At 45.3% G+C, this 10,115-nt stretch overlaps 1 long non-coding RNA gene across 1 annotated transcript; it reads right to left on the reverse strand.

The window, feature by feature from the left end:
* Positions 1-374: 374 nt before the first annotated feature.
* Positions 375-9,098, reverse strand: LOC122367628. The gene is made up of 3 exons (XR_006254089.1): positions 8,908-9,098; positions 6,968-8,587; positions 375-467 (listed from the first exon to the last, which is right to left on the reverse strand). It is a non-coding gene; the product is annotated as an uncharacterized LOC122367628 (long non-coding RNA).
* Between the last annotated feature and the right edge of the window lie 1,017 nt (positions 9,099-10,115).

Raw genomic sequence — 10,115 nt, forward strand, 5'->3', positions numbered from 1 at the left:
AGAGCAACTCGTCTTGAAATACATATTCTACACACTGCTACACAAATGACAAAGCAATATACAAAATAAAAATGATAAAGCAATACAAATACATACAACGACAAAGCAATATAAATAATAAGTACTTCCAATCGCCAGTCGTAAAAAACAGCATTGATAAATAATCGTGTGCAATGTTCAAACGACCACATACAATCACTGGCTTCATTGGACGGCTTAAGTGGCTAGTATCACACTAATGGACGGAATAAGTCTCAATTGAGAGAAACTAAGCGCTTCCCAGTTACCTGTAGGAACGCTGACAGATGTCCAAAGTCAGTCGCGGAGCATTGACGACCGTCCTGACATCTATAGGTGAGATCACAAAGCTTTGGTTTTGCTCTCCGCTGTTGGTGTCGCTACCTGCCGTTGAACCACCCATGGGCTTAGGCCAGTTTCCTCCGGGTTACGGACAAAAGTACGTATCGCTAAAGTACGTAGGACAAAAGTACGTAAGCAAAAGTACGTAGGATTAAAGTACGTATCGCAAAAGTACGTACAGTATAAAGTACGTATGGACAAAAGTACGTCAGGGACAAAAGTACGTATCGCAGAAATACGTACAATATAAAGTACGTATGGACAAAAGTACGTCAAGGACAAAAGTACGTATCGCAGAAGTACGTACAGTATAAAGTACGTATGGACAAAAGTACGTCAGGGACAAAAGTACGTATCGCAAAAGTACGTAGGGTATAAAGTACGTATGGACAAAAGTACGTCAGGGACAAAAGTACGTATCGCAAAAGTACGTAGGGTATAAAGTACGTATGGACAAAAGTACGTCACGGACAAAAGTACGTATAGCTAATGTACGTAGGGTAAAAAGTAGGTATGGACAAAAGTACGTATCGCAGAAGTACGTAGGGTATAAAGTACGTATGGACAAAAGTACGTCACGTACAAAAGCCTACGCATAGCAAATGTACGTAGGGTATAAAGTATGTAGGGTATAAAGTATACTGTGGCGTCTTGCCTTGGGCAAGACGCCACAGATAATTTATTTTGCTACATAGGTACCTGCTTTTGTCTCACATCACCTGGAAGGCCAAATTTGTGCTCAATGTGTTCTTTGGACATTTTACTTTAAATTCCACCCCTCAAATTCATTCACTTATGATCGGACTCCCAGCTAGGAAGTGCTTTGTGAAGCAACTGCAAATGGGGCATTTTCCCCAACCCCAGGGCAAAACACCCCACGGCCTGAGGCAAGAAGCCCCATACACTAGATCAGTGGTCGGCAGGTCATTCGGGGTCGTGCCCCCTTTTTGGGCGCCAGGCAGGGCCATTGCCCCCACCTACCAGACCCCATTGCTGACACAACTATGTTTACTGAAATTCCATACCGTCCTGGAACTCTTTGGGTATTTGTGCATTTCCAATGCATCAAATTTAAAACATGACACTTCCTCCACAAAACATTTAATGCCTATATCCCAGTAGCGGCGGAACACCTTCAATTAACCCTCGCATGTGTAGGGGGGGGGGGGGGGTCGGATGGACCCCCCCCCCCCCATGGTTTTTCGCGAATAACTCGCGTAAAAAGCGGCCGATCGCGACGAAACTTTCAGTACCCTCGCATTGATCAATTTTACACCTACCCTGAAAATTTCATGACCCTGACCCAAATGACCTTTGACCTGTGACCTCTTTTCCGAGACCATGTTTGGCCGGAATCGCGATTTCGCGTATGTCGGCTCGCACTAGCCGCGTGTTTGCAAGCTTTTCGTGGTTTCAAACGTTCAAACATGTGATTTGATGTTACTCCCGTGTGTGTCAAGGTCACCTGAAGGTCAGGTCAGGTCATTGACCTTTGGTGACCTCGGGTGACCTCGGGTCACTTTTTCGAGTTTTACATGTTTCTAGGCTAGTTTTTGGAGCTGAATTCGAATTTAGCAACCATTTGAACATTTACGAAGTAGTTTTGGTGACTTCGTAACATGTTACGAAGCTGTCAGAGGCGGTTGACACGTACTACGAATACCCGTCACGACGCCTTCTGGTTGACCTGACCTGACCTGACCCGACCTGGTCTAAATGCTTCAAGACATCATCTGTGATCAAAACTAACACGATATTCGTGATCAGCACCCCGAAAAACCCCTTAGCAGCCACATTTTACGACTTTCTAACAGGTCCCGATTTTCCCGACTTTGGGTCATTGACCTGACCTGGAAGGTCAACCAATGACCTAGGACCTTAAAATTGGGTATCATCGGCTTCCTCTCGTCACGGGCAACACGCTCGTTTTTTCCGCGAAGCTCTAGCTCGATCAGGGGCCAAACGGCAAGGGGGGGGGTCCAACCGACCCCCCCCCTACACATTAGAAGCTGGCAAACGCCGCACACATGCGAGGGTTAACCCGCGCCCTGCTGGGGGTCCTGGATTTCAACGCCCTGCTGGGGGGGGGGTGTTTGAACACCCCCCCCCCCTTGTAACTCGGCTCCTGGGCCACGTAGCGATACGCGGAAGGCGGCGTTCGAAAGAGCGTCAAAAATAATGACGAAATCACTTCGGTCAATTTTTTGGTCAGGTCAAAGGTCAGGTCACCAGAGGTCATTGAAGGCAAAATTTCGCCGATTTCCAGGTCGAATGTCGAAAATTTCCAAGAAGCCAACGCATAACTCGGGAACCAATAGAGCTACAGCGCCGCGGAAAAGCGCATTCGATAGCCCTATTAACGCCCTTTCTGAGTAATTCTCTCAGATTTGACCTAACGTCAACGGTTTTGCCTGCAGGGGGCAAAAACTGCAAAAATAGCCGATTTTTTAAAACAGTTTTTCTGCAATAACTTTTGACCCAAGCCTTGTACGAGCTTACTTTTACCGGCATCGTGTTCCTCTCGTCAAGACGCATCGAATGAACTATAATTTGACCTTGAAAGGTCAACTTGAAAATTTGACCTCAGGTCAAGGTCATGACCTGACCGGAAAGGGTCATGTTGTATATCAGTCGATCCGTATCGTCGAGCTGAACACATCTAAGGCGTTTTCATCGCTCTAGCATGCCTCTATCAAAAGTTATTTGCGAAAAACTGTTAGATACCATTCGTGACCTAAGATGACCTCAGGGCATAAACAAGGGTCACGGACACCATTTTTAAGTTCAGTGTGTCTAAACCACTTGTAATTCGGTGTTTGGGAGTGTTTATAATGTCTTTCATCCAAAAGAGGCGCATTTCAATTTTCTCCCATTGACTTATAATGGGGAGGTCGCAAAATTGACCTGACCTTAGGTCATCGATATCAAAATTCTGAGATATACATTTTGTACATGCTATTGCTCTTAGCAATCGCTGAAAGTTTCAAAGCGATCAGTCACTCGGTGTAGCTATGACAGACATTGAAAGTTTTTATGAGGTGAGGTCACTTCAAGTGACCTGGTGACCTGACCTTGAATGACCTTGGTCTGAAATTTTCACAACATGTGTAGAATTGATGTATGATAAGGTGTACCAAAAACGGCGGCGCTCCGCGCCGCCGTTTTTGAGATATTCGCGAAAAACCACAAGGGGGGGTGTTCAAACACCCCCCCCCCCCAGCAGGGCGCGGGTTAAGGGGGAGGGGGGAGCACTGCCGACTTTTGGTCCCATTCTTTCCATGCAACGCCCATAGGGCTAATGTTAAAATGCAAAAATCAAAGGGTGCACGGTGCCCCGGTGCCACTGCCCTCCCCGTTCCGCCGCCTATGCTATATCCCATTTAACCCTTGTACAGTCTGTCTTAAAAGTACCGCGCAAAGTGACGGTGGATCCATCAAGCCTGACCGATGAAGGACTGCCAAATTTGAGTCACCGAAGCAATGGACATCCTCGTCCATTCCCCAGCTCCATTGGTTCGGTGACTTTCAAATTATAGCAGGCCCTTCCTCGGTCAGGCTTGATGGATCCACCGTCACTTTGCGCGGTACTTTTAAGACAGACTGTACGTATAGGGGCGGCGGGTGGTTTTTCGTTAAAAGCTCACGTAAAAGGCATTGGATCACGACCAAATTGTACCCTCGAGCCCATCATTTTTTTTTTCACCAGCCCGGAAAATATCATGACCTGAGACCAGTTTTACCTACAGAAAAATAACCGCCTGCCGGAATTTTTGCCTCAAGACCGCTTCACATACGGAGCGTAAACGCGATGGGCTCGTAAGCGGATAGGGCTTTACCGTTTACGCTCCATATGTGAAACGATCTTTAGGCAAAAATTCCGGCAGGCGGCTATTTTTCTGTTGGTAAAACTGGCCTCTGGACCCATAATGACCGTTGGCTTATCCCGCGCGGGGCTGGGGTCTCCAGCCGAACGCGCGGGGCTGGGGGGGGGGGGTAAATTTTACCCCCCCCCCTGTTATCTCCCGAACTAATGGTCCGATTTGGAAAATTCAAACGCCAATCGAAAGCTCTCATCACGAACTACTAAAAACATGTACTTAATTTAAAGTTTGAGGTCAAGGTCAAGGTCAGGTCAAGGGTACAAATTGCAAGTTTCTACAGTATCGGCCTTGCACCGTAGTTGCCGAAGAATGGACTCATGGACTGAGACTGATCGCCCAAAACGTGTTCTTAGGCTACCAAGACAATATTCGTTGCATACAATATCATTCAGAGGTCAAGGTCAAGGTCAGGTCAGGTCAGGTCACCAAAAAACAAAATATAGAAAAGGGCATGTGCGACACATGTTTTATGGGTCATTTTACTCATAGAATTCAATAGGCACACTCAATAAGTGATACGGACCACCTCTGGATGAATTTCAGGTCGAGATCAGGTCAAGGTCAGGTCAAGTGAGGTCAAATTTTGAAGTTGGTTGTTAAGGCCTAAAAAGGTGTCTATCTGATGCAGTTTTTCACGGCGAATCGAATGGTGCTATTTTTGTTTCCGTACGACGTCTAGAACTTCCAAAAAAGTCATTTTTCGAAAATTTTGTGTGTCGTGACGTCATAAAATTTTGAATAACTCCCACATTTTTGAACCGATTCTTCTAAAATTTGGTATGTAGGTGCACATAGACCACTTCTCTGACATATATGCCGGTTTTTTCGATAGACTCAAAATTTTGGATTTTATAATGATTTTCCCAAAAAAGTCAGTTTTTTGAAGAAAAAAAATTTAGGCCAAAATCCAAAATTTTCAAAAAACCGAGATAGCCATTTGATAGACAAAGTAAAATTACGTATAACCTTTTTTGTTACGTCTTGATTCCTTTAAAAATGAAGATGTTAGCGGCGTTTGAACTTTTGCCGTTTTTGAGGCGAAAATGGCGAACATGACGTCACTAAAACGTCAATTTCTCAAAAATTTCCGACGGATTTCGCTCAAATTTTCAGGGAACGTGTCAAATAAGAAAAGGTACTGAAAGTTTGGCGGCGCAGCGCGCCGCCGTTTTTGAGATATCGCAAAAATTCGCGAGGGGGGGGGGTAAAATTTACCCCCCCAGCCCCGCGCGGGTTATGAGCTTTTTATGGAGATCATCTTGAGCCATAAAATCTCACTTCAAGAAGTTATAGCGGGTCCCGATTTTCTCGACACTGATCATTGCCCTCTTGAATGAGACGGAATGACCAAGGACCTTAAAAATGGGCAGCAGCGGCTTCCTATGGTCACGGGTAGCACGCTCGTCTTTTTTATGCACAGCTCCATATCAGAGTCCGAGAGGCCGCGGGGGTCCGATCGACTCCTCCCCCTTACGTTAGCGGCTGTTGAAACGCCAACAGACGGGCGACGGTTAAAAGTTGCAGCTGCTTTTGAACGACTGTACGGAGGGGTGAGATGGTGAGGCGAGCAGGTACATACGTGAAAGTTGGTATCTAATCAATAGTGTGCTGTGCCTTTGGCCTGGGCTAATCTTTGAACCCTGGGATGCAACAGTCACGATGGCTCCATCACTGGAGCTACAAACTCTAAAAAGATAGGCTTTCTCAGAATCCCTCATTACCCCCACCGAAAGGGCTCCATTACCGCCAAAGGGGGCATGCCCCACCATTTGCCGACCCCTGCACTAGATTAACAGAAGAGAGGATCTTTCCCCAGAACCCTGCCAGTCCGAGAAACATCGGTGAGGCGTTTTACCTCGGCGGGGCGACTTGCCCCGGTCTACCCTACGTGTGGACAAAAGTACGTCACGGACAAAAGTACGTATAGCAAATGTACGTAGGGTATTAAGTACGTACCCCACCCTTGGGTTAAGTTGATCAATGTGTAATACCTTTCTGATTCTTTATTTAATGAGCATTTGTTACAAGGCATAGCAAAATTTATTGATGAGTAAATGGGCGAAATGGACAAAGCTATATTATTTGGTATATGAATTTATCATGAGTTCCCTGCAGTATGGCAACAGAGCAGCAATAAAGAAAAAGTGGCCCAACTTACACGACTATACCCTACTTCTAACATACGTACTTTATACACTACGTACTTTGGCATACGAACCGTACGTACTTTTGGCATACGTACTTTTTACACTACGTACTTTTGCATACGAACTTTTGCGTACGAACATTTGCGTACGTACTTTTGGCATACGTACTTTATACACTACGTACTTTTGCATACGTACTTTTGAGTACGAACACTTGCGTACGTACTTTTGGCATAGGTATTTTATACACTACGTACTTTTGCATACGAACTTTTGCGTACGAACATTTGCGTACGTACTTTTGGCATACGTACATTTTACACTACGTACTTTTGCATACGTACTTTTGCGTACGAACATTTGCGTACGTACTTTTGGCATACGTACTTTATGCACTACGTACTTTTTCATACGTACTTTTGCGTACGAAACTATTTGCGTACGTACTTTTGACATACGTACTTTATACACTACGTACTTTTGCATACGTACTTTTGCATACGAACATTTGCGTACGTACTTTTGGCATACGAACTTTATCGCCTACGTATATTTGCGTACGAACATTTGCATACGTACTTTTGTCCTACGTACTTTAGCGATACGTACTTTAGTCCTAAAATCGTTTCCTCCTTGGTCGGCGCACAGTAGTTATCAGGCGTCAGGTACGCGTTCTTGTCTTCAGATAATGTACCCGGCAACAAATAGCACGTGCTTTACACTAAGTTTTGAAAAGTTGTAAGCTACTGACTTTCATGTCAGTGCGGCCTTGGTCAGTGCGGCTCCTTCCAGTAGCTGATACTCGTTGAGAAACAAATTATCAGAGCGATTTCTGGCAAAAATCTGGCTATTTCGTGGCCTTGGCGAGTCCTTCCCGGGTCTTCGACATCACACACGTCATACCACTGTTATCATGAGCATTAGTCACTACTCTTTAGGTCCCATCCAGGGATTTCCAGGACCTCATTCAATGTCCTCCATCCACACTAAGTGTTTTTCCCATGCCTCTGTCAATGATTTTCAGACATCATTCTGGTGTCTTTTCACCATTAAATGAGTACTTCATGGGCTCAAGCTCACTGTCTTTCGTACCTACATTCTTCTAGGACTCAGCTGTTTTAGTTCCAAGCTGTTTTCCACTCCAAAGCTGTCTTTTAGGCCTCTGCTGTTTTCCAGTTCCATTCCAAGCTAACTGTTTTCAAGCCATCACCTCACTCTTTTCCAATCCCAAGCTCACTGTCTTCCAGTTATCAGCTATTTTCTAGTCAAAAGCTCACTTTTTTCGGGTATCAGCTCACTGTTTTCTAGTCCACATCTCACTGTTTTCAAGCCCTCAACTCACTCTTTTCCAGTCCCAAGCTGTCTGTCTTTCAGTCATCAGCCGTTTCCAGTCCTCATCCAAGTATTCCACACCTCTCCACCCTCAGTGTTTTCCACACACCCACACCCTCGGTGGCTCCGTCACTCTCTCCACCATAACCCACTGACACTGGCAGCAGTACGCTCTCGCTCCCTTCCTCTCCTCCAATCCCTCTCTCAGCCTCGTCACATCCGGATGGCGGTTCCTGAAGAAGAGGTACTCGGCCTGCGAACCCCATGTGCTGTCGTCAAATGAGAGAATTTTCATGTCACAGGCGGTACAGCGGAGGAATGAACAACCTCGGGTAGGTTCTAAGGTTGTGTTTCTGCCGAGAGTGGAGGAAGGGGGTGAGAGGAAGACACGCACGCAACGCTGGGTGCGGCTAGGGCCGGGAACTGGCGTGGGGGAAGCAGTGGTTGAGGGTAAGTCGCTGAGGAGGGCGTCAGCTTCAGCGAGTAGGGTGTCGAGGTCATCCATTGTGGGATGGGGGGGGGGGGGGGTTGGAGAGCTTGGTAATGTGTGGCAACTGGTGGTAGACTCTTGGTGACACTTGTAGAATGGTGATCGGCTCTTGCAACACTTGAAAACTGGTGATATCAGGTTGAATTTTGTTGATACCTAGTGGATAAAAGCTTCAGAGACCTCCACTGAAGTTGACAGTTGGATGCTAGCGTCAGAATACAGTCTGAGAGTCTGGTATCATCTCCATTTCATCTTCATCTTCTTGTTATGGGGAAGAGTGCCACGATCTCCTGTAGGCCATTCTCTGTGATATGTGCTAGTGTCTGGTATAATTTGGAGGCTTGTGCCAAAGACTCAGGCTCTGAAGAGCTCGGGTGCTGAAAAACAACACATACACACAGATTAGTAAACATGTGACAAATCTGACAAAACATTCTAAAATCTGTTGAATGTGGAAATTGAGATTTTTTTTATAAATTTAGTCCGAACTTTTTGATAGGAAGGATTCACAAGGACGGAACCACCGCTAAGCAAGGGTTGTTGCGGTGACCCTGGCCTCTAACCTCCAATCGCGCGATTCCAGTTCTATGGCAGAATTTAGAGTCCAAAGTTTAACGTGCGCACATAGCCGCGCACGGCCGGACCCCACACTGACTTCTCCTGGCTACGGCCTGCCAGGCACCAATCGCAACCATACCTGTCAGGAGGCCCATACATGTCGAGCGCCCGTCGCGCTTCGTCCAACACTATCAACTGAGCTACGGGACCAGATCCAAATAGAAACCATTTTTCACTCTCATCTCCAATGTCTAGACCAATTTTCTCCTCCCCATTTTACAAAGAAAATGAATTTGCATGGATAGACAATTAATTTGGGTGGTAGATGGCCCTTTATCTTACATAACTGCTCATTCTTAGGTGTTGCTTTTATCCGCTGGGACTGAGAGCGTGAGATGATGTTTTTCGTACTCCAGCGTAGATGGGTAGCCATACGGCTTCCACGGTTGACAGTGATGACATCAGTCATCTTTTGCAAGCTCGTTAAAGATTTGGGCTGTACGGGGATCTTTAACCAAATCTTTAACGAGCTTGCAAAAGATGACTGATGTCATCACTGTCAACCGTGGAAGCCGTATGGCTACCCATCTACGCTGGAGTACGAAAAACATCATCTCACGCTTACATAACTGCATATAAATAAATTTACGTATTGCACTGAGTGCCGAATGGCAACTTTTCACCTCATCCCATTTTTTTGGTTATGATGAGAAATTTCTTAGCATGGAGAAATAGAACCTGACTATAGAAAATGTGTGATTTGATAGGCAAAGGTCTTAACCCGCGCCCCGCTGGGGGGGGGGGGGCAGAATCTGCCCCCCTACCGTTTTTCGCCAATTACTTCTAAACGCGTTACGCCAGCGACGTCAAACTGTCAGTACCTTTTCATACATCAATTTGACACGTTCCCTGAAAATTTGAGCGACATCCGTCGGAAAATTTTTGAGATATTGACGTTTTTGTGACCTCACGTTCGCCATTTTCGCCCCAAAAACGGCAAAATTTCAAACGCCGCTAACATCTTCATTTTTAAAGGAATCAAGACGTAACAAAAAAGGTTATACGTGATTCTACTTTGTCTGTAAAATGGCTATCTCGGTTTTTTTGAAAATTTTGGATTTTTGCACATTTTTTTTTTCAAAAAACTGACTTTTTTGGGAAAATAATTATAAAATCCAAAAGTTTGAGTGTATCGAAAAAAAACGGAATATATGTCAGAGAAGTAGTCTATGTGCACCTACATACCAATTTTTGGAAGAATCGGTTCAAAAATGTGGGAGTTATTCAAAAATTTCATGACGTCACGACACACAAAAATTTTGAAAAATGATTTTTTTGGAAGTTCTA

This window comes from Amphibalanus amphitrite, unplaced genomic scaffold (assembly GCF_019059575.1).
Source record: "Amphibalanus amphitrite isolate SeventyFive unplaced genomic scaffold, NRLGWU_Aamphi_draft 000883F_arrow, whole genome shotgun sequence".
Taxonomy (NCBI): Eukaryota; Metazoa; Arthropoda; class Thecostraca; order Balanomorpha; family Balanidae; genus Amphibalanus; species Amphibalanus amphitrite.